The 26,297-nt window shown below is 39.1% G+C and overlaps 1 long non-coding RNA gene and 1 pseudogene across 1 annotated transcript; both read right to left on the bottom strand.

Annotated features, from left to right (window-relative positions):
* Positions 1-4,327: 4,327 nt before the first annotated feature.
* Positions 4,328-26,251, bottom strand: LOC112935112 (uncharacterized). The gene is made up of 4 exons (XR_003238112.2): positions 26,145-26,251; positions 25,921-25,984; positions 18,375-18,473; positions 4,328-4,427 (listed from the first exon to the last, which is right to left on the bottom strand). It is a non-coding gene; the product is annotated as an uncharacterized lncRNA (long non-coding RNA).
* Positions 5,466-6,200, bottom strand: LOC140599982 (RNA-binding protein 3 pseudogene; annotated as a pseudogene).
* Positions 26,252-26,297: the final 46 nt, after the last annotated feature.

The following is a 26,297-nucleotide window of genomic DNA, read 5'->3' on the forward strand; positions in this document are numbered from 1 at the left end:
AAGGATGGACTACATTCTTAAGGAGTAAGATTCAAAATCATCAAGTTTTCCTAAGTCATTTTATAAACTTACTATGATCACAAAAAAAAAAAAAAATCCAAGAGAAAGGATGTTTGTCATTGGTTCTTGTTGTTGTCACTGAAAACCACCTCTAATGAATCATTAATGCTGATAGGAAAGAGAACTCTGGAAAGAAGGATCTGTGCAGCCAGCCCTGTTTGATTTCAGCTATGCTCAGTATGTGGTCCTGGCACATGAACAGCCAGCCAACCAACCAGACAGAATAGAAAGCCCAAGGATAGAGGCAGGTGCATACAGGACTTTAGCACATAATTTCAAAGCAGTGGGGAATATAAGGATAATTTAATAAATGGTGTCAGTATAAATCAGCAGCCATCTGGGAAAAAGGGGAATGTCATCTCATAATACACGCCAGAATAAACTCTAGATGGCTCAAAGATTTAAATATAGGAAGTGAAAGAACCAAACTTCTAGGAGAAATAAGGGAAAATTTCTATCATCTCAGACAGGGAAAGGCATTTATAACATGACTTAAAGTCCAGACAGCATGAAAGAAAATGACAAGTTAACACGGTTAACATCAAAAACACCTGCAAGAATAAAAACACCACAAACAAGAGACAAATGACAAACTTGGGGAAAATGTCTGCATCTCATATAACAAAAAAAGGGCTAATTTCTGTAACATATACAATATCTATAAATTGATAAGGGAAAACGCAGAACAATTCTAAAATGTGTAAAGGTTATAAACAGAAAATGAAAAACAAATGGCTCTTACACATTTGAAAAATGCTCAAACCCACTCATTTTTTAAAAGGCAAATTAAAACTCCACTAAAACACCATTTCTCCCATCGATAGGCAAAAATGAAAAATTTAATACCACAGTGTGTTGGCAAGGCTGTGGGGAAACTATTGATTTGTTTCTGTTGGAAGTAGAAATCAATATGTCCCCTATGCCAAAATATATATTCTACCAGTATCTTTAAAATTACAAATGCCTAAATCATTCTTCTACTTCTCCCTCTAGGAATGTGCTTTACAAATAAGTTTTCATGCATACAGTGTGTATGAGGATATTTGCAGTAAAAGACTGAAAATGATATAAATGCGTATCATCAGGGAATAAACTATGGTTAATTAAATTATGACATGTTCATGTAGCCATAAAATTGTCTATGCAGCTGTAAAAAAGAAATGGGCAAGCTCACTGATACAAAAAAGTGTCCAAAATATATTAAGTAGAAAAAAACAACATGTAGGTCAATGTGTATAATATGTTATCATTTATCTTAAAAAAAGAAATTAATTCTAGTTTAATGTGTGGGGATGGGGAATGGGAAGTGGGATAATGGGACCAAGAATCAGTAGAAAATATTTCAACTATACATTTCTATATTTTTGTGTTTGAATTATATGACTATTATATTTAAATATTAAATATAAAACAATGATAACTCACATTAAGTATTTATCATATGCCAACCAACATTGAAAATGACCTGTGAAATACCTGTCTGGGGTTGACATCTCCATATCTGGATAGAGCTGGAAAGTGGGTCAAAGATTTTAGAGGGCCTTAACATTCTCCAAACTAGGATTCAAAGTCGAACAGTGGGGGCTTCCCAAGGCTTTAAGAATGTGTATTTAAGATTACAGAAGGGGCACCTGGGTGGCTCAGTGGTTGGGCATCTGCCTTTGACTCACATTGTGATGGTTGTGATCCAGGGTCCTGGGATTGAGTCCTGCATCAGGCTCCCCACAGGGAGCCTGTTTCTCCCTCTGCCTAGGTCTCTGCCTCTTTCTGTGTGTCTCTCATGAATAAATAAATCAAATCTTTAAAAAAAGGGGGGGGGGGGTATTACACAGGATGGTTTGGAGGAAGAGCGATGTGAGGCAGGACAGCCACTTCTGAGGTTATTCCCCAAGCGTTAAGGGAGTAATTATGTTTGGTCAATAGGAAATTAGGCAGAGTAGCTGCTGCTAGAATACAGAAGGTCTAAGTGCCCAGACAATGAAGGGTGGACAGGATGTGACCAGTGGAGAGGGGAGGCTGGGCTCTCCAGGAGGACAAACGAGATGAATGAGGGTGGGAAGGAACAGGGTATGTGCAGGAAAGAGTGGAGACCTGCTCCTGCAAGTATGACCAAGGGTGAGAGGGTGCAGGCTCCACAGACTGGCGGCCAGGTTAAAATCTTGAAACTTATCATCATCTCTTTGTGCCTGCATTTTCCCATCTGCAAAGTAGTGATAATAGTACGCACAAAATATTTTATAGGACCCCCAAGCACTGCTGGTGTTCAATAAATGCCAGCTTTCTCTGGAACATAAAATTTTGGTTATTTTCCAGGAACTCATTTGTTACATTGTTTCCCATAAATTCAAGTAAAGTATGCTGTATAAATTCAGATTCACAAAGAAAATTTTTTGAATTTCTCAATGTGATATTTTTGCTCTTTGAACACAGGAGCTTTTCAGAAGTGCAACCTAGGCAGTTCAAGCCCTTAATGTACAGAGTTCTGTATGGGAAATCCTGAAAGAGGACATGATTTCACTTGTTAGATAACGAAGGCTAGTGAACTCATATTTAAGTAAGTGGTCCTCCATTGAATTATCTTCCATTTTTTTCTCACAGTGGAATCTGCACACTAACATCAAATACAATGTGACACAGCTTAGTATATCAGTAATTTCCAGATGATAAAATGTCTTAAAGAAAAAAATATCAAATTTCAATGAACCTGTTTTTAAGCCCAAGAAAAACATAGAGAAAAGTACATGTAAAATAATAGGATATTAAAATGTTAAAAATAACAAGCTGTAAAGAAATTTGACAAATTTACAATGTTAATTCTTAAAGGCATTAACTCAACACATTCTCTGCATTTTCTTTTTTTAAAAAAAGATTTTATTTATTTATTCATGAGAGACAGAGAGACAGCGGCAGGGACATAGGCAGAGGGAGAAGCAGGCTCCCCACAGGAAGTCTGATGCAGGACTCAATCCCAGGGCCCCAAGATCATGCCCTGAGCCAAAGGCAGATGCTCAACCACTGAGCCACCCAGGCACCCTAATCTCTAAATTGTTTATGTACTTCTTCTAACCCATCTACATAGTTGAAACAGGTTCCGAAGAGCACTCACTCATAAACTGGCAGGAAGAGCTGTGTCCAAAGTTCTTTATTCATGGTACATAGTGTAAGTCACTTGGATTGTTTCCATATATGTCTGTACAATTCAAATTGACCGTTATAATTAGGGAAGAGAAAGAAAAAATGAGGAAGCTATTTTTAAAAATGAAAAAATTTTAAGTTAAAAGCAAGGCATGTCTTCAGTAGGGGAAGTGTTTTGACATCACTGATTAAGACAAGACTAAGGATCTGGATTACAGCCGATCCATTCTTAGGACACTTGCTTCCCTTCTTGCTTCTTCCTTCCTTCAATCCTGTATTCTATGTTCAGGAGCATGAACTAATTGGAAGGGAAAATAGTTGGGTTGAGAACTAAAGTCTGATCCCAGCTACACTTGCTACTTTAGCAAGTGCGCAAGCATCTTTGTATCTTGGTCCACTGGGATAATAAATTGTTATTCTTATATGCTTATATTTTTTAAGTCAACTTCATTAAAATACAACTTTACAATAAGCTATACCATTAAAAATGAACACTTTAATTTTGCTTATATATAAATTCATGAAAACATCACCACTGTCAAAATATGGAACACATTGTTGATACTACTTGGTATTGTCAGATTTTTTTAGTTTAATTCATCCCAGTGGGTAGTAGGGTAGTAGTAGTAGTAGTAGTTATAGTAGTATCTCACTGTGGTTTTAATTTGCATCTTCCACTGGTTGGTGATGTTGAGCATCTTTTCATGTATCCACTGGTCATTTGTGAAATATCCAATCCTATGCCCATTTTTTAAAAAGATTTTTACTTATTTGACACAGAAAGAGAGCACAAGCAGGGGGAGTGGCAGGCAGAAGGAGAGGGAGAAGCAGGCTCCACACTGAGCGGGGAGCCTGACATGGGGCTGGATCCCAGGACCCTGGGATCATGACATGAGCTAAAGGGCAGACGCTTAAATGACTGAACCACCCAGGTGCCCCCATGCCCATTAAAAAAAAAAAAAAAAACTGTGTTGTCTTTCTTTTAGGAATTGAATTCTAAGAGTATTTTACATAATCTAGATATAAACCCTTTGACAGATACATGTTTTGCAAATATTTTCTCCCAATCCATGGCCTTTCTTTTGGTTTTGTTTTCTTACCTATGTCTTTTGGGGAGCAAATGCTTTTCATTTTAATGAAGTCCATTCTAATTCGTCTTTCCTTTGTGCTATTCATCTTCTGTTTCACAAATCTTTTCCGTATCCAGTGTCACAAAATTTTGTTCCTTTTTTCTGCGAGAAGTTTTGTAGTTTGAGAGTTAACATTTAGGTTTATGACTGTTTACACATTAATTACTGTGTGTGACATGAGGTAAGAGTCAATGCATTTTTCCCCATATGGAAAGACCACTTTTTTATTGGCATATAACATTATATTAGTTTCAGGTACATAACATAATGATTCATTATTTGCATATATTGTGAAATTATTTCCACCATTATATTAACATCCATCACCACATATAATCACAAAATTTTTTTGTTATGAGAACTTTTAAGATCTACACTCTTAGGAATTTTCAAATACTTCCTTTCCCCCATTGAATTGCCTTGTGCCTTTATAAAAAAAAAAATCACTATACAGGTATAGAGATACTTTTGTACTCTCTGATGTTTTGCTGATTTATTAATATATCTATCCTTTTGTTTATACTATAGTCTTGATTATTGGAACTTTATAGTAAGTCCTGCAACTTTGTTCTTCTTTTTAAAAATTATTTGGGCAATTCAAAGTCCTTTGTATACACATAAATTTTAAAATCAGTATGTAAACTTCTAGGGATTTTTGAGATTGAATTTTTTTTTCATGTTTCCACTTTTTAATCAGCTCCATGAAGGACATCTTAAAATGCTAAATGAGACACAACAGAATATTTTTTCTTCCAGTACTGAAAAATACATTCACAAATATTTTTAAGAAACTTCTCTATACTCAGGGTGGTAACCTTGAATTAAAAAAAGAAAAACCACCTCTAATCGTGTCAATGATTTCTTGTATTTGCATTTGGAAATTGCTTCCTAATCACGATAAACATTGTAGATAGGCTTTTAAATGTCCCTAAACACATATTATTTGTTTTTAAAGCAGTCTAAGCCAACATTTTTTTGTCACAATCCGTAATCCTGAGAGCCCAAACTAAAAAACTGGTAAGAGGAAAAATACCCAGCATTTGCAATGTCCCAGGATTAGTATTTAAATGGGAGAAAATTTTAGAAAGCACATGGAGCTTTCTAAAAGGTTTCTGTAACAAGCTACCTTGGGAGCTCAGTTAAAAAATAGAACTTGATGTACTAGAACAGATGTGTCAGTGCAGCTCCAAAAATCTTTATAAATACAGCTATTTGGAAGGATGATCCTGGATCAGAAGTTTTATTCCTTGTGTACCTACTTTAGGTGCACATGCCTCATCTCAGTTGTCATAATTGTCTCTGTAATTTCCTCCGTCTCTGTAATTTCCTCCTGAGTAGCGGTCATAACCAACTTGGCTTCTGCCACCATAGTCTCTGGACCTTCCATATCCATATCCATATCCTCCAGATCAACTGTCATATCTACCACTCCCATAGCCCTTGGTCCCCCCCACCTATAGAGTAGCTGCGACCACGCCCATGGGCCCCAAAGGCACCTCCTCTAGTTCCCCTGGCTGACTTGCCCATGTGATCCACACAGATCTGGCGACCATCCAGAGACTCTCCATTCATGGCTCTCATGGTATCTGAGGCATACTCTGGATTGCTGAAGGTGATGAAACCAAAACCCCGGGATCGCTGAGTCTCCCGGTCCTTGACAACAACCACCTCAGAGATAGGACCAAAGCTGCTGAAGTGGTCTTCCAGAGCCTGCTCTTTGGTGTTGAAGTTCAGCCCTCCCACGAAAAGCTTCCCTTCTTCAGAAGACATGGCAATGAATTTGAGTACTGCAAATTAAGCAAAAAGCCCAGAACAACAGCAACTGCCGAGAAGCAGAGAGACTGCGTAAAATTGAATTAAATGTATAGATTAATTTCAGAAGAACTGATATCTTAAAATTGAGTGTTCCAATCCATGAAGATAACATATCTTTCCACTCATTTAAATCTTTGAAAATTTCTCTCTGCTACATCCTTTGGTTTTCAGTGTACACCTGTTTACATTTATTTCCAAATAATCTGATTTGGGGACCTATTATAAACAGAATTGCTTTTCCATTTCATTTCACATTTTTTTTTCCTGCTAGAGCATAATAATAGAATTGATTTTGTACATTTTAGCTTTATATACTATGACTGCATATTCACTTATTACTTCTAATTGTTTTACAGATCTGCAGGGTTTTCTGTGTAAACAATTATATTAGTTGCTGTTTAAGAAAAACCCAGTCCTCCTCTTGTGTGTCTCCTTTACTCTCACACTACCACCCTCACAAAGCTTTCAACACCACATGATGGTTTTCCCCACAACAAGCAATTCTGTGATACCAGCAGGGTTTCTTACATTTTAACTCAATTCTGATACTGTCTACCTGGAGATAGCATCAGATCCTGCAGGTTTAGGGCTCGGTCCCACAAAACTGCCCCCTACTTCAAGATGCCAATTGCAAACCCTAGTAGGTCCCCAGGTTGCCTGCAGTTCTGCCTAACTTGCTACAGATCATGGTTTCCATGACCTCTTCCCCCTTTGGATTCTAGTAATTTGCTGGAGTGGCTCACAGAACTCAGGGAAACACTTACTTAGGTTAACCAGTTTATTGAAGGATGTGATAAGGGATATAGATGAACAGCCTGGTAAAGAGGTACTTAAGGTGAGGTATGGGAAGGTGCCAAGTACAGAACTTTTGTGCCCATGTAGTTGGGCTGGATTACTATCCTGGTATGCAGATATATTCACCAACCTGGAAGCTCTCTGAATCCCGTATTTTGGGAATTTTTATGGAGAATTCCTCATCTAGGTTTGATCAATCATTAATTCTATTTTTAGTCCTCCTTCTTTCTCAAGTGAATGGGCATGGGGTTGGGAATGGCTGAAAATTTTAAGTTTCCAAACGTGGCTTGATCATTTCCTGTGGTCAGTTCTTATCATGGAGCCCAGCCAGAGTCACCTCATTAGAACAAAAAACATTCCTATCACTCAGGAAATTATGAGGGTTTTAAGAGCCCTATGTCAGGAGCCAGATTCAAAGACCAAATATTAGAACCAAAGATGCTCTTAGTTCTAATACCATTCAGGAAATTGCAAGGGTTTTAGAAACTCTGTGCCAGGAATTGGGGACAGAAACCAATATATATTTTTTCCTATTATTTCACACTGAAAATGAGGACAATTTTGCTTCCTCTTTTCCAATCTTTATCATTTCATTTCTTTTTCTTTCACTATTGCAGTGGCTAGGACCTCCAATTCAATGTTGAGTAAACGTGACAAAATCAAGCCTTATTCTTTATTCTGGTAGAAAATAATTTAATATTTCAACATGAATGTATGTTAACTGGAGGTTTTTCATTGATGTTCTTTATAAGTTGAAAAAGTACCTTATCTTCTTTGTTTGGTGATAATTGTTCTTGTGAATGGATGTTGAATTTTGTCATATTTTTCCTCCATGTATTAAAATGATCATATGGTTTTCTCCTTTATTCTATTAATATGGCAAAATATTGATTTTCTATGTTAAGACAACTTTAAGAGTGACATCAACAAAATGGTGGAATAGGAGTTTTCAGCACTCATATCCTCACAGAAATATTACTTAGCACAACTCTCCTTGCATAAAAATATCTTTACAAAGAAAAGATACACTGAAGTGTATCTTCACATTACTCCTGTCACCATTCCCGGCAAGACCCAGCAGCCCAGCTTGAAGACAAAAGAGAGTTGTAAAGTGTTCACTTGTCTTCTATCTTCTTTAAAAAAAAAAAAAAAAAAAAAAAGTGCCGTCATCGGGCCTGAAGTTTTCTCTGTGAGATTTTTGGTGGTTATAGAGCTATTCAGATTTTCTGTTCCATCTTAGGTCAATTTGGTTAAGTTGTATTTTTCAAAATTGCTCAATTCATCAAAATTACTTTTTGTTGGAATCAAATTTTTCATAATCAAGTTGCTCTTATGGTCTTTTTAATATATGTAGGAATTATATTGATAACCCTTCTTTCAATCATATTACTAACTTGTGTTCTTTTTTTTAATCAACCTAACTCAGAGTTTATCAGTTATGTTGAACTTTTCAACAAATAAGCTTCCAGTTCTGTTAATTTCCTCTATTGGTTAATATGTTTTATTTAATTGATTTTTGTTCTGATCTTTCTTTCCTTCTAATTTGTTTAGTTTGCTTTGTTCTTCCTTCCTGAGCTTTTTTTTTTTTTTTTAAGATTTATTCATTTATTTGAGGGGGGAGGGACAGAGGGAGAGAATCTTGAAGCTAAAATGTGGAAACACCTAGATGTCCTTGAGTGAATAAACTGTGGAATATTATTAGTACTAAAAAGAAATGACCTATGAAAAATTGAAATGACATAGAGGAACTTCACATGTACATTGCTAAGTGAAAGAAGCCAATCTAAAAAGGTTACATACTATATGACTCCAACTATGTGACCTGGAAAAGACAAAACTATGGAAACTGAAAGGATCAGGATTGCCAAAGGGTGGAAGGTTGGAGCTAGGGGAAGATGAATACACAAAACACAGAGAATTTCTAAGACCGTGAGAATACTCTGTTTGATACCTAACGATGGATACATATTATTATACATTTATCCAAATTCACAGAATGTACAACAGCAAGAGTGAACCATAATGTAAACTATGGACTTTTAGTGATGTGTAGGTTCATCAATTTTAACAAATGTACCACTCTGGTTGGGGATATTGATGATGGAGAGGCTGTGTATGTATGGAGGCAGAAGATATGTGGAAATCTGTGGGTCTCTCAATTTTTCTGTAAATCCTAAACTTCTCTAAAAAAATAATGTCTAAATAAAAATAATTAATTTTAAAAATCAGGTAAAGATGATTGATCTACAGATCATCTATATCTTTGATACTTGTCTAGTTATTGTATCAATTGCTCTGTAAAAGATGTTAAAGTTTCCCACTATGATTACAATATTTTTTCATCAATTTTTGTTTTTTTTATTTAGAGTCTGTTTTAGAAGCTTACATGTTTATGATTGTTATATCATCCTAATAGAGGTTTTCTTTCATTATGTAATGTTCCTATTTATTTCTATTTATTTCTCTTTGGAAGTCTATTTTGTCTGATATTAATATAGCCACTTCAATCTTCTTATATATTTTTTGCATGATAGGTTTCTTCCATCCGTTTTATTTTCAGCCTTTTTGTGCCTTTATGTGTGTTCTTTCATTTGTTTTTTAAGTTGGCTCCATGTTGAACTCATGCCCCTGAGCTTAAGATCTGAGCTGAGATCAAGAGTTAGATGCTTAACCGACTGAGCCACCCCAAAACCCTGTCTTTATGTGTTTTTCATTTAATGTTATATTTTTACTTCTAAAACTTTTACTTTATACACTTTAAATTTCTCTTATGAGATTTCCTACCTTCTCATTTATTAGGAGCGTTTTTTTTTAACCCCACTGAACAGAATTATAACAGCTGCTTTAAAATTCTTGATTTTCTTCTCTCTTGAAAATAGGTCACATTATTATGCTGAGTGAAAGAAGTCAATCAGAGAAAGACTATTATCATATAGTTTCACTCATATGTGGAATACAAGAAACAGTGAAAGGGACCATAAGGGAAGGAAAGGAAACCAAATAAGGAAAAATTAGAGAGGAAGACAAACCATGAGAGACTCTGAACTCTGGGAAACAAACTGAAGGTTACTGGGGGAAAGTGGGTGGAGGAATGGAGTAACTGGGTGACAGGCATTAAGGAGGGCATGTGATGTGATGAGTACTGGATGTTTTACGCTGGCAAACTGAATTTAAATTTAAAAAATGAAAAAAGAGAAATGCAAATTTTAAGAGAAACGCAAATAAAAAAAACAGGTCACATTTTCCTGCTTCTTCATATTTTGAATAGTTTTGGATTATATCCTGGACACTGTAAATGTTATCATCAAAACTGACTTCTGTGATACTGATCCCCAAATTGGTATTTTTTAATAGGCAATTGACTTGGTTAGACTCAAACTGCAAAGCTTGCCTCACCTGTGATGGCTACATAGCAATTAAATCTCAGTTCACTACTCTACACCTTAGCTGCAAGCTGCTTTGAGTCTGCCTTGTGCATGAGTAGTGTGAGGGTCAGCTAGAGACTTGGACAGAGTTCAAACACAGATTCTAGGTCACTCCTTCTCTGGGTGATCCCTCACTCTCTCCTGGTTGTGTTCCACTCTTTGATTCTTCAGGCCAGAAACATGACAGGCTTTCTACCGGAATTTTAGTCACCCACACGATCTTTGCAACCATGACCCATTCTCTGGCCAAAGCTAAATACCAGGAAACTCTCCTCCCCCAAGTTTCAATTCCTCCCTGTCTGCTTTTGTTGACTCTCCAGAGTCCCCGGTAGCTGTTGGTTATAGTTGGTCTAGAGTTTATAATTGCAGTTTCTGAAACAGTCAGTCTGTTAGGAGCCTGCTCCACTATAACACTGGGTATGTTTCTTTTTTAATACTGCATATGCATCACCCAGTGAGAAGCTCTCAACATAACATGACTGGTATCCCTGATACCCAATAAACTTATTAAGAAATAAAATGTGATCATATCTTGGAAAATTCTTTTGGCATGTTAAATGTACTGTCAAGTAAAAGGAAGCATTTAGACATATGTAGAAATTGACCAGTTCCCAAAGATGTAAATATGGCCCAAACAAAAGTTAAGAAAAATATACTGAAGTCTTAAGGAGCCAGAAACATAGGTGAGGGGAGATGCTCACTGTAGGGTGATGGGGAGGCTATCTGGTCATTTTACTCATGACCTCAATCATTTTTATCCATGACTCTATAGCAAAAAGTGATAAGGCTTTCATCGCGATTGGAAATGAGAAAAAGTGTGGCTCGGTTCCTGGCAAATCTGTAGGTGGTATGACACTTAAATTGCATACATTTAGTTCCTAAGAAAAATTGTATACGCCAAGACTTAGATGTCTAAATCTAAAGTTTGAAAAGACAACAAACATCCACATGCCTCAGAGTACACTGAGATTCATTCTGTTCAGGATCTTTAATTTGTAAAGAAAGTTCAAGAACTCCATTAAACACAGGAATTGTCTATTCAACAAACATTATGGCAGATCCAAGCAGCAAAACAATCTGTAAAATTGGTCCCCTCTCAAACTGCGTTTATAAGCTGGAGTTGCTAAATCTAGCAGTTCTTGCCTAAGAATTTTCACAGGTGTTCATTTGCATGTGTAGGATTCCTCTTGGTTATGTAAGTTTTTCAACAAGTTGAGTCGGATTTCAAATCTAATTTGTGAACACTGGTGTCTGACTACCCATTCCCATAGCAGACAGTAATTGTTCTACATTTCCAGCCATTCCTAGGGATTAAAGAGTTAGAAAACAGAAAGGCAAAATTTCAATTCCAATCTACTAGTCCCAGCTCATATATAATTCTTACGCTTAAAAGATATCTTCTTACTTCACACCATTGCCTCAGGTGTCTTCCTCATCCAACATATACAGCATCCAATGATTGGAAGCCTCATCTTCCAAATCCCACTTTGCTGTTTACCAAAACCTTCAAATTCCACCCTCTTGCCTGCCCTATAAGAGGATGTCTTTTTGCACTTGGAGTCCCCTTCCATGATCACCATCATTACTCCTGGATGGGGCCACATGTAACCTTGCCAGAAGCATGGCAGGCTAGGCCCTCCAACATCTGACTGCCTATCTTCCCAGCCCACAGCTCCAGGTGTCCCCTGCACCACCTGGCCCTGCCCTGCATGCAGCTCCCACACATGCGGAAAGCACGCAAAGCCACACCTGCACCTTTGTCCATTCCAAATTCCTCTACCTGGATGATCTGCACAGTCCACACCCCACCCTACCTCTGCTGCCATGCAGATCTCATTTCTTCCTTCCCCATGTAAAATTGACCCTTCCTCTTCTGTACTCCACAATTTAATGTCCTTATGTTTTCACGTTTCTCTCCCTCTAGTAGAATATAACTTGTTTGAGAGCAGAAATGGATCACATTTCTCCTTGTATTCCTCAGCCATAAAAATCATCCTCATACATGTTAAATGTTAACATCTTACATCACTGTTCCATATGTTAAGTGTAGCTGATGAAAGAACAGATACATAAACATGTACTCTTCGTTGCAACCAGGGAGATATGACAATGGTTCCCTATACATAATTCACCTGCTTATGTCTTAGCTTTACAGAAAACTTCCTCTGAAGTAGAATTTCTTCAAACCACAACCACTCATCTTTCTCCACTTCCATATTCATCAACTTCAAAGGCTCTGGGAATCAACTTTTCACTTTGATTCTTATTCCCTACTATATTCTAGATCCCAAACTCCTTGGGAGGATATTGAGGCATTACCTTTCTGTAATGCAAACATTTACTGCGCTCCTTCTTTGTACCAGGTCCTATAACTAGATGGGGAGTTTGGGAGGTAGCGAGATTACCTCATTTAATTCTCACAACAACTCTGTGAGGTGAATATTAATACCCACGTTTTTACGGATGAGAAAATTAAGTAACTTTCCCAAGGTCACATAGGTAATAAGAGATAAAGGTATCATTTGCACATAGATTACCATATTCTGGTGTTTTTTTTTTAAAGATTGATTGATTGATTATTTACTTATTTATCTATTTATTTATTTATGAGAGACACAGAGAGAGAGGCAGAGACACGGGCAATGGGAGAAGCAGGCTCCCTGTGGGGAGCCCAGGATCCCCACGGACCCCAGGATCCCAGGACCCCAGGATCACGACCTGAGCCAAAGGCAGATGCTCAACCCCTGAGCCACCCAGGAACTCCAACTGACCATATTCTGAAGACACATTCCTTTTCTCCATTCCAGCATGGGGGACAAGGGACAAATATTCTAGGCTGGTTACTGGTTTTATGTCCTTCCTATAATACGTCTATTGTATTTCAAAGACTTGAAATATTTTTAAAGCCACAGAGTATTTCCCATCAAAATGGGTAAAGCTTATCTTTGACAAGAGATAAAAGCAAAGAAGCTCCTGGCTTTGAGTTAAAACCACATGTATGCAAAGGTTATTGTATTACTCAAGACCATTTTTACTCTGTCTTTGGCTGTAAGACACCCAAGCATAGTGGGTGCAGAAGGAAGGCAGTGGAGGGGCTTCCCCAAGGAAGGACCATAGACTCATGGGCCTTTCACAATCTGCCAAAGGTGCTTCAAAAAGTGTCATTCAGGTCTCAGACCCTTTGACAAAAACAACTATTTTTAAGAACAGGAAGAGTTGGGGGGTTTTTTATATCTCCTTACAAGAAATTTCCATCCGTTGCCTTTTCATTTTACTTTTCATTCAAAAGCACAGCATATTTCTATATTGAAAACTTCCTAGGAAGCGGAGAGCCATTTCTCACACTCTGAGTCAGGGTTTTGCTCTGATGAGGTAAACAGCATGCATCCTGAAAACTCTTACTAGAGAGAGCCACTGAAACCTTTTAGATCAAAAGGAAATGATTTAAAAAAAAAAAAAAAAAGAAATGATTGGTAAACACTTTGAGTCTGGGTTCTTCTGTGGCAAATGGAAAATACAGAGAAGCAGTAATCCTGAATGTTAGCATCAGGTTCAAATAACATCTCCACAGAAGAACAAGAACTGATCTGGAAATGGGCTCTTTCAAGTCAGACCCAGGTTTCAAGGGTCCTGCCACTCACACAATTTTGGAGGGCCCTCCCCATGAGAAAAAGTGACATCGAATAAATTATAAATTATAAACAAAGCTGTGGTTTATCTAACAACAGGCAAAACCTACCCCCCCAAAATTATGTGATATTTTTATTAACCACCTCCTGATACATTTCAGTAGTACTTCTTTTTCTACAATTTTTGGGCTGCATACCCTTTTTAATCACTTCTTCCTGTAAATATTTTGTATTACTTTTTGTAGAGAGAATAAAAGTTAATCCTGGAGAGTTTTTTTTTTTTTTTTAGCTTGATTAAAATTTGGGATTCTTTTCAACATTAATAGCTTAAGAATAAATGTTAGCTTCTCAAATCATGTTAATATAAATTTTTTAAGACTGTCAGATTTGGAGAAATCTCTATCAAGTTTCATACAGGAACAGTAAAATCTGGGAAATTTTCTCACAGACTACCTAGTGGCTCCATAGATTTTAGATCTTGTTTCTCTTTCACCACCCACATGCTTTCTGTACTAGGTTCTGTAAAAAGCATTCTCGTTATGTGTTCTTGTATGTGTTAAAAGCTGAGTGAGTAGGCACTGTAGCCAGTAAGAATATCTCTGAAAGCCGTTCCTACCCCAGGACAACTATCCATAGCTTACCTCTTCAGGAAAGTGACTGCAAACCACATAAGTAAATCTCAAATTAAAAGTATCCATAAGTCAACTTTCCCTGGGCCCAATCCCAAAATCCCCATGGTCTCTCCAAAGGAGGTGGGTCAGAGTGGAAAGAGGAGTCTCAACTGATTATAGTTAAAATATGTTTTGCAAATTTTATAAACTACACCATCACATGACCATTTTTTATCCTGACCCTTTCCAAAGCCTTAGGAGGGACCTCGGGAAATGACAGGCCCTATGTGGCTCAAGCTGCCTTTACTTCACAGTAAAAGCCACCTCTCTGGGTTCCCTGGTTTTTCAGGCCCTCCATCTGCCACTAGTAATCAACCGAAAAAACATGCATGAGCTCAAGAACTCATCTTCCACCAGCCCCTCCATAATTGCATATACTCGTTCATTTATTTCTTACAGCAACACTGAGGAGTGCTACCCCCACGTACAGACAGGAAACAGGCTCGAAGTCACCAGGGAGCAGAGCAGAACCCAGAGCAAACTCCCAGAAGCCCTTACTACATTCAATAGCTGCTTCCTACAGTCTTTTTTCCCCCAGAACAGAAAACATTTTAAGTATAGATATGAAGAAGGAATAAAAAAAAAAAAAGTGACTTTTAGAGTCCTATTACCTAGATACAACCTTAGTAAGATTTTGGTATATTTCTACATTTTATGGAAAACAGAAATTGAAATTATTACATTAAATAAACCCATTTTTCCTCATTTTTAAAGAAACACAAGTTCCTTGTCAAAAATATGAAAAATCCTGAAGACACTAAAAACCATCTGTATTAGTTTTCTGGGGCTGCTATCCCAAAATCCAGCAAAATGGGTGGCTTAAGCGACAGAAATGTAATGGTCTCATCCTTGTGAATGCTAGAAGTCCAGCAACAAGCTGTTAGTGAGGCTGCTTCCCTCTGAGGGCTGTCAGAGAGAATCAGTTCCATACTTCTCTTCAAGCTTCTGGTGGGTCACTGGCAATCTGTGGCATCCCATGGCTTTAGAAGCATCAAAGAGCACCAGGCATATTTTATTAGGGTCCCACCCTACTTCAATATGACCTCATTCTGATTTAACTCATTACATCTGCAAATATCTTGTTTCCAAAAAAAATGTCACATCAGCTGAGGGCTAGAGATTTGATGTGCAAATTTTAAGGGGACACAATTCAACCCATCACATCATCCCAAAACCTACAAGAGAAAGAAAACCTGTGTTGGCAATTTATCATTGGGTAATTTTTTAAAGTATGGCCACAGATTATTTTGACATGGCAAGTGGGATCCGTGTCCCCTTTCCTAAGAGTCTGGGCAAGGCGATGACAGCTCTACTCAGTGATGCCAGTTCGTATTCAAATTATCGGAACCCAGGTACTAGACAGGGAGTGAAAGAGTTTCCAGATGTTTCCAGCCCCAACTGTCAAGTAATCCCCAGTTGGAGTCTTACCACCTGAGGTCCCAGACCTCACTGAGTAAAAACAAACTACCCCTACTCATCCTGTCCCAATTCCCAACCAACAGAACCTGGGAGCACAAGAAAACGGTTGCTTAAGCCATCCATTTCTGGGGGGAGCTAGTTACACAGAAATAGTACCTAGAAATGTTATGGTTCTTAGTTTTTTTTTTTTTTTAATGTGCCTTTAAAAATATATCTCCCTAGAGTGAGTCACTGACTTCATAGATCAAAAGGAAATGATAAATTATTTATCTGATTCTTAGATTTTCTTTAAGAATAGAAAAACACCTAAACTACATTTCTAAACATTAGCATTGTATATAATAAATAAAACGACTCCATCCATAAGGAACACAGGGACATCCTCAAGTCTCAGGTGGAGGAAGAGACCAAGTGAAGCCTACTAATTCAACAGTTGCTAACGTGGGGTTTACCAGTCTCCCCCAATTAAAAGTACAAGTCAGATAAACATCAGAGTCTTACAGATGCAGAAAACATGTGAGGCTCTTGGAAACAAAAATGTGCCACATTACTCAGCCCTCATTTTAAGAAAGGGAGAGTGTTAGTATCTCAACGAGATAAACAGGTATGCCAACATTAACACACACCAGAACCACATCAGTTTAAGTGGTCATCAAATGATAATTCTCCTGAAAAATGGGGTAAAGCATGAGGTGCAAGAAAGACACTTCCTGGAAATTGGGGGAGCCTCAGGGGGAACAGTACAGGGAGGCTCCGAAGATCAACTTCATCCTCTAGATGCACGACCAATCAAACCACGTGCATACCAATCGAATATCTGTGTTTTGGTCCAAAGTGAGTAAGACTGGTCCTATAAATCCTGTGGATCATAATTTCCTCACTACTGAGTTGTTCATTACTGAGCTTGACTGCTCTTTTGGATAGCAGAAGTCTTCAAGCATTTTTTAAGGAAGGGACAGGATGGTCCATGGTGCCTTGAAAATCTGAAAGCAAATGCTATTGCCTTGAAAGACAAAAGACTTAGCTAGAAATAAGGTGTTTCCAGCACTTTCCCCTGAAGACTATTAGATGGCTTTCCACTGTCTTCTGATCAGCAGTACTGCAGAAAACCCTAAGGCAAATGGGATTTTGGTTTTTGCATAGCTAACTTGCTTCTTTTTGCCTAAGTGCTCATAAGATCTATTTCTTATATCCTTGAAATATAAAAACGTTGCCATTTGCTTTTCTTGGAATATACTGAATCCTCTCCATCTATATATTTAGAAAACACGTGTTAAATTAAGTTTTTAGTTGTTGCTTCTGTTTTCCGTAGCAACAGGAATCATAGGTTGACTTGTTTTCCCCTCTCCAAATATCACCTCCCATGCTGGGTCAACTTTTTTAATCTTTTCCTCTAGATTCTGAGAACCTTCCTCAGTATAGTTCTTTAAATCACTGATTCCACATTTGACAACATCTTCTAGTATTTAGATCTGAACTGTTACTGCGTCTTTAATCTTCCTTTAATCCCATATTTCTTGAGACTCTGCCTAGTGCTCTGATTCAGACATGCTGGGTTTGCAATTCCCCAATTCTAGGCGTTCTCTCACCTCGAGGGCTTCACATATCATACTCTTTTCCCCAGAACACTTCCCTGTCCTTGCACTTGGCAAACTTCACATTTATCTTCTTCCTCTTCTGCTTCCTCCCTGCCCTCACCTTCCAAGAAGGGAAATAAATCCACACTTGGTGTTTGTCAGCAGACACAGCATCATTATTGCCCTTGGCCTCCCTCTACCTACCAGAGTGCATCTGATCTCCCTCTCAAGCTACAACCCAGCCTGCTATACACAACTCTCATCCCCCCACCCTCCTCATCCACATCCACTGCCAGACAGAAATGGGACATACCCTATCCCTGCTGCCTTGGGTGTGTAGTTCAAAGTTGGAAGACGTTCCCCCTTCAGTTAATGCCGTTTTAAACTAGGAGTCCCTGACTCTGTCTTTTTAAACAAATCTTAGGAACTATTAATTTCAAGAAGTTTATCCTTGAACATACATTAGAAGCCTTCACTGTGTCCATATATTAGAGATTCTTACTGAAGGGACCTAAATACATAAGAATATGCACAGACAGCTGAGGCACATGTACAATAAAGCACAGTTCCACCAATGTTATCAGACATTAGGTAATGTATTTTCAGTATTTTCAGGCATTAGGTAAACTGTATGGTGAGGAAGAAGACACTAGCCTCCCAGGAAAGAGAATGGTCTCCACTTTCGAGATGTCTTCCTTTTGGCAGGTGTGGGACTTACCTTCTAGTGTCTCCATCTCCTGGATTTCAACAGAATCTCAGGGCTGAGAGATTCCATTCGTTCAATATACGAACTTGTATGAAAACTTGCTTCTGCTTCCTGCTGAGGGAATTCAGGTCATAAGAATTTATTTTCTAGTAAAATCTCACAGATAACTAAAGTGACTTGTGATTCATTAATGCATATGATGTAGCAAAAACATATACTAATGGTTCTAGTTACGATTTTTTTGTTAAAAGCAACTAGCATATTTGCTTGGCTTGAGAAGAAGTTAAATATATATATCATATCTAGCAAGTATGCCTCTTAACATTGGTATGTATGTTCCTGAAAATTTATGTAAAAAGAGGTTTTTAGGTTAACATATATTTCAAGGGACATTTCCTTTTAGAAAAATTATATCGTGAAATTTTATAAGTGAAGATTTCTTTTGAAAAATTATAACTGGGGGATCCCTGGGTGACTCAGCGGTTTAGCACCTGCCTTTGACCCAGGGCGTGATCTCGGAAACCTGGGATCGAGTTCCACGTCAGGCTCCCTGCGTGGAGCCTGCTTCTCCCTCTGCCTGTGTCTCTGCCTCTCTCTCTGGTCTCTCATGAATAAATAAATAGAATTAAAAAAAAAAAAAAGAAAGAAAAATTATAATTGTATTTTAATTTTTGGTAAATTTTTTTAATCTTTCATTTCTTTAAATTAGGTGCATCTATCCCTTTATGTTAACTCTTTATAATGTCAATTTATCAAAAAAAAAAAAAAGATAATAATGTCATGGGGTCTAATTTTAAAAATTAAAGACATGCAGACCCTAGGGTATTAGACTGTTTCAGAACATTTGGGTTTTATTTTTTTTAATTTGAAGGTTAGTATTAACTGACATTGGCTTTCAAAAATTTGAAATTCATATTCCCTTCACCAAAATCAAGGTAATTCTATGGCATCTACTTCTCCAGCTCTGCCTTCTTACCTTCTAAACCTACAGGATGTTGTCATGTGCATATCCTACAACCTTCACAGCATCGAAATGTTCCTTATTAGGCAGAGGAAGCTAGTTGGGGCCAAAGAGAAGCAAAGATAGAAGCAAAGAGAAGAGTAGGGGTGCACACATCCAAAGCCCTCCTCCCCCATAGCACCACCATTCCTGAAGCCACTTAAAACACTCCCTTCTTGGCAGGCAAGTCCCAACTGGCTTTCTACCATATGCAACCAAGAGTCTTCACTAATACAACTGCTTTATGTAACATCTATATTGCTATAAAGTTGGGCATAAACAATTTTTGTAATTTTTAATCTTATATGTACACAGCTCTTCAAAAGCATCTAAACACTGCTATACACATTCTCTTCTGATATGTAAAAATCATTGGGTGAAATGGGAAAGCAGCATCTACCATAGAGAAAGAGATAGTATTTTAAACAGCAAACACACACACACACAAAATGTTGTCTTTCATTAAGACAAAGAATCATTTAAATTTTGCCTGAGGCCATACAGCAGGTGCAAAATGGGAACTGAGCTCGTCTTCCGACACCACACCCAGGGCTCTACACCCACTCCCTTGGTCTGCTGAATCCTAGCCTGCTGCTCCTCACCCCCACACCTAAACACGCACACACAGCAAATATGCTAGAGACTGGCTCTAGGAAGGAAACCTCTTCACGATGTAAATATCTACTTTCTAACTGGTCTATTTTATAAATGTGATTTTGTAAAACAGCATCTCTTTATTGCAAGGTACACTTGTGCAGCTACTAGTTTACTTACTCAAAACTAATAAAGAATTAGTGACACCTTGTGGCAAAAACATATTAATTCATTCCTGTGCTACTATCACCCATTTTCACCTGACAGACTTGTCCAAAGGCCTTATTAAGTCATTAAGCCAACTGCAAAAATTCTGGAAAGAAGAATCTAAGGTTACAGATTCTCCTCATAACTAGATCTCTCTTTGAATTACTCTACTTGGGCTTTAGGCCCCACTTCCCCAAAACCGCTGTTATGGTCAAGTTCACAGACACCATCCACGTGAGTAGAACCAATGGTTACTTCTCCGTTCTGATCTTACCTAAGCCCTTGTACAAATAGACCAGGTTGAGCCCACTGCTCCTGAAACCCTGGGTTTCAGCGATGCTACACTGTTTCCCTCCTACCTCTCAAGCCCTCCAAGCCCCTCCAGTGCTCATGAGTACCAAACTTATATCCCTGGCCCCAACGTTTCCACTGAACTCCAGACACATCTCCAACCTTCCAACTTTACACCTCCATTTGATATCTAATAGCATCTCAAAATCTTGGGACTCTTGACTTCCTGCTTCTTCAATCTCAGTAAACAACAGGATTTTCATGTTTATTTTGCTCTAGTCAAAACCTTAGAGGTCATCTTTTCTTCCTCTACTCCTCCCCTCTATCTAATCAATCAGTAAGTTATCTGGACTCATTCTCCAAAATGTCCCCAAGGCACTCCTCTCCATTTCCTCTATGATCACCCTAACTCAAGCCATATCCCCTCTTATCCACATCACCTTCCTAAACTAGTTTTACTCTCCACCTCCTACAATCTGTTCTTCCTGTGATAATTGGTCATCTTTGTAAGAGAACTCAGAGAGTTCTTCCCACCTTAGAACCCTTGAATGGCTCCCCATAATCCCATCATCCCCATTCTACAAGGCCCCACCTGACTGGACTCCTAGCCACCTCTAAAAACTCACTTCCAACCATTCTCCCCCTTGCTCTCCATTTTCTGACCAACAGAAGTTAACACTTCTGTTACTTAAACATGACAACTTTGCTGCTGCCTTCAGGACAGTGCACCAGCTACTCTCCTCTGCCTGTGCTGCTCCCCAACAATTTGATGTGACTGGCTCCTTCCTAGGGCATAGGGTCTCATGTTAAATACTCCCTTCGCACCCTTTTCTAAAGCAGTGGCTAAGGCTCTTCCTATCCTAACACCCTGTTGTGTTTTTATCAGTTTTTATGATTCCATGAAATTGTTTTCTTGCTTTTTCAATTCATTTGCCTATCATCTGTCTCCCTTCACTAAAATGAGAGTCCCATCTATTCCTAGTTCTTCCTAAGTGCCTGGAACAAGGAAGGTGCTTGATGTTTACTGGATAATAACTGTCACAGGTTCTTTCTTACTTTCTCTTACCATGCTTAGAAATATTTCATGGGCACCTGGCTGGTTCAGTCAGAAGAGTGTGCGACTCTTGATCTCAGGGTTGTGAGTTCAATCCTCACAGATTACTTAAAAAATAATAAAATCTTTTAAAAAAAATATTTCAGAAACTAGAGCCATTCACTCATTTTCATACTCGAAAAGAAGCTCCTCATTCTTTTCTTGGATAAACTGTATACCTGTGTCATTCAATCATTCATTCATTCATTCAATAAACTATTAAAGACAAACACTAAGCCATGTCGTAGGGCCAAAAACATGAATAGGACCCAATTCTTATGCTCAAGAAACTCCTGGCCTAGTTGTGGAGGCAAACACATCAGCAAGTTATTATAAATGCCATGTGGTAAATAAAAGATGGAAATATGATCAAGGACTATTGAGCCCCAGTTAAAGGCATCAGAAATGTGCTTCTGGAGAAAACAGGGGCTGTGGCTTAAAGAATGAGCAGAAAATTGGCTAGAAGGAATAAAGGGAAATAAATCAGAGGCAGAAAGCATAGTAATCTGCACAGTGGGACTGCTAAGGTTCAGCTACTCTTGGGGGGGCAGGGAGAGGACAAGGAGAAATTAGCACAACGAGATGGGAAAAATAGCACCAGGTAGTAAAGGGCTTACATATAGCACACGCAAGGAGCTTGAACTACAGGGCAAAGAGGTTACAGAAACGTCTGAGGAGGGACCTAGCATGATCAGAGCAGCAATGCATTTAGACCATTCTGTGGTTGCACAGAAAAGATACTCAGGCTGTCTGGATCTGGTTAGAGGTGGGTAAGAATAGTAGGTAGGGATCCAAAAAAGAGGTCTCAGAATCAAAAAAATTTAGGAGATAAAATTGGTGTAACTTGGTGATTACTGTGGATACAGAGAATGAGAATGAGAGAGAGAGAGAGAGACATAGCAAGAGACATTTAGGGATGGGAAGATAAAGAGCATAACCTGATACTTCAGTGCATGGGTTCTAGACTCAGGCAGATATGGCTTTATATCTCAGTGTTGTCACTCACTTGCTGTATAACCTTGGTAAGTGACTTTAACTTCTTTAAAGCTGCAGTTCCCTTTTAAGAACCTACCTCACAGTGTCATTGTAAAAACTAAGGGAAATCATGTATAAAGTGCTTGGCATATAATGTCTGCTGTATCAGAAACACCTGTTAATTACTAAGAAATTTGAAAATTATCTACCCACCTGGACTGGTGTCGTCTACCTTTTCTATCACCATGCACGCTTCCAGACAAGCAATTGTGCATGAGGACCCATGCCTTCTTGCTTACATCATACCATCAATCCTGGCTCTCCCTGATAAAATGTCCATTCTGCTCTCTCTCTCTCTCTCCTCACTCCTATGAGCATACCCATTTACAATCAAATCTCTCCTTAAAAAATATAAAACTTTCTCTTGGCCCCATTTCCCTCTGGCTGCCATCCTGTTTCTATTCCTTTGCACCAAACCTCCCTGAGTCACAAAGTTCTTTCTTCCCATTCTCTTCTAAATCTATAACTGAACTTTGTCCTCTCTAACTCCACTGCAGGCACCCTTTGCTCCATCATCAACGATCTCTATGTTGCTAGATTCAATGTTCACAGCTTGGGTGTTTTTCTGTATGTTGGTAAACTGAACACCAATCAAAATTAATTTATTTAAAAAAAAAATGTTCACAGCTTGCTTGACCCATGAATTGCATTAGCCATCTTATCTTCCTTCTCCTTGAAACACTTTCATCACTTGATTCCCAGTAAACAGACTGTCTGCAATTTCTTCCGTTTCTCTGGCCACTCTTCATCAGTATCCTTTGTTGGTTATTTTTCATCTTTCCAGCCTCCATGCTCAAGGGCTCATGTCTTCTCTCTACACTCCTTAGCAATCTCATCAAATCTCATGGCTTTAAATTGCCTCTTTATATCATTAGCCCAAAAACTCGTATCTCTTCTCTGGACTCATCCCCCAAAGCCCCAGATTCCCATGTCAAACTGTCTCCTCAACATCTTCACTAGGATGACTAACATGCCTTTCAAGCTCAATGTACCTATGAACTTCTAATGCTCTCTCCAAAACCTGCTCCTCTCCAGTGTTCCCTATGGAAGTAAATGGAAACTCCATTCTTGGCATAGCTTCTAGCCAGGACTGAGTGGTAGCTTGAATGAGACAACCCTCTTACAGGAGTAACTGTAAAAACTGAAGCTAAAACTAAAAACTAAAATAAAAACCACACAGACTGTTTGAAGGCACTGGAGAATAACTAAGGCAGTCAGGACATGAGGGACTGGGATCCCAGTGAGAAAGAAAATACATGGGAATACAGAACTCCTTCATTGCTTTTCTCCTGGGGTATTTGTTGAGTTTCAGAACAGGGCGTTTAAGGGCAAGCAGAAAGCAATGGTCTAGAGTTGTCAGGAGTCTTTCAGATCCGGGGAAATAAAATTACAGATGAGAACGGAAGACAGAAGTCGAAGGGACAAGACCCCAGACAAAGGGGGATCACAGGGAAGTAAGCCTGACAACTTTGTATGGCCTTTATCCTTAAGGCATTTGTTGAATTTTAAGCTCCAAGGACACTAGAAATCAAGAAACCAACAACACATTGCAAAGTGGCTAAGAAGGTAGGCAGAGCTTTCATTAACCTCACAGGCTTGGGAATACAAAAATGGGAGCTCAAGGTCCCCTAAAGATGGGAACCTGCTGAACACCCCAGGTTTTCTGCTGAGATTCCTAAAGGCCTATGTTCTGGGATCAGAACAAAACAGAAAGCTATCAGCCCTCCCAAAACTTGAATCCTTGATTAGTTCCTCTGCTCCCACTCTAATTGCCAGCCAGGATAAAATTAAATCCTCCAGGAAGACAGAACATCAGCCAGAGCCTCTCTGCAATTTTTTCTACACAGTATTCAACATGTACTCAAGAACTTAAGAGTGACCTTTAGCTCCTTTCTTTCTCAAGTGTCCCATTTCTAATTCATCTGTTTCTACCTTCAAAATAGGTTTGGGGATCTCTCTGACTGCATCTCACCCCTCCACTGCCTGGTCCCCAATCCAAACCACTTTCTTAGCCAGGCTAACTGTTCGATTCGGTCTGCTTCTGCCCTTGCCCCTGCTTCAGTCTATTCTCAACCCAGCAACTAGAATATAAATGCTTCTTTAAAAAATTAAATTATGTCAAGGTCCTATTCAAAACCCTCTGGGGTTTTGTTTTTTTTTTTTAAGATTTATTTATTTATTCATGAGAGACAGAGGGAGAGAGAGAAAGAGAGAGAGAGAGAGGCAGAGACACAGGCAGAGGGAGAAGCAGGCTCCATGCAGCAGCCTGACGCGGAACTCGGTCCCGGGACTCCAGGATCGTGCCCTGGGCTGAAGGCGGTGCTAAACCACTGAGCCACCTGGGTTGCCCCCTCTGGGGTTTTTAACCTCAGAGTAAAAGTTCATCTTTATGCTGACCTACAAGTCACAAGGATCTGAAGTCATGAACTCTGACTTAATCTTCTAATGCTCTCCTCTGCCCGGTCCACCCTAGCCTCCTTCTTTCTTACCTTGAACACACCCGGTTTGTACCTGCCTTAGAACTTTGCACTAACTCCTTCTTGGAATCTTAGTCTCAAGTTTCTCTGCTCCACCTCCTTCACATCTTTACTCAAATGCCACCTTCTCAGTGAAGGCTTCCCTGACCAATCTAAAATCTCTAGGCCGCCGTCCACCTCTGACACTTCCAGGCCTGCATTTTATCCTTAGCTCTTATAATTATCTAACATATAGACTCTACTCAGAGTTCTCCAAGGACCTGGGGCTTTTGAGCCTGTGAACAAGCCACTTCTGAATATGCATCCCCGGGACTCTCGCCGATCAAAATACTATCACCCAGGATCCCTGGGTGGCGCAGCGGTTTGGCGCCTGCCTTTGGCCCAGGGCGCGATCCTGGAGACCCGGGATCGAATCCCACGTCGGGCTCCCGGTGCATGGAGCCTGCTTCTCCCTCTGCCTATGTCTCTGCCTCTCTCTCTCTCTCTCTCTCTATCTGTGACTATCATAAATAAAAATTAAAAAAAAAAAATTTTAAAAAAAACACTATCACCCATCAAACACAATTATGATGTCACTTTCTCCTGCAGTCCTTCCAAAATTAAGTGATCAGGCCTAAAATTTTCATGCAGCGTTTACCCCTAGCACTCACTACACACCTTTAAGTCAGGATTATTTATACAATTACCTGCACGCTGGCTTTAAATCTTAATCCTCAAAGGGCAGGAGGAATCTAGATCTTAATATAATGGCTCATCATTTACCAGACACAGTTCCATTTTATGCTTATTAATACTTTTAATCCTCATCACAAGCCTTAACAGATAAATTCTACCCCCCCCCCCCCCCCCCATTTTACACACCAGGAAAATGAAGCACGGAAGCATTAACTTGCCAGAGGTGGTGGGCCTGACACACCGGCAGAACCTGGATTCAAATTCAGACAGAAGTTAGCCGAACTGGAGAGAATGCGAGTGCAAGTAACCGATCGTTCGGGAATACATACACTTCGCAGACACAAACTATGTATTTTTAAACATTGCTAATACTAAAACTAAAGCACCTGCAATTCTAGGCACAGACCAACCTCATGATGCTTCGCTCTTACAGAGTCTGGGGGCCTGATAGATCAAGGCACAGGAGCCCCGAAGGGCTCTGCAAAACACCCAACCCTTTGCGAAATCAGAGGTCTGCGGGGCGGCGCCTGCGGCTCCGCAAGCCCAAAGGTCCTCCGGGGCGC

The sequence above is a fragment of the Vulpes vulpes genome, chromosome 1 (assembly GCF_048418805.1).
Source record: "Vulpes vulpes isolate BD-2025 chromosome 1, VulVul3, whole genome shotgun sequence".
NCBI lineage: Eukaryota > Metazoa > Chordata > Mammalia > Carnivora > Canidae > Vulpes > Vulpes vulpes.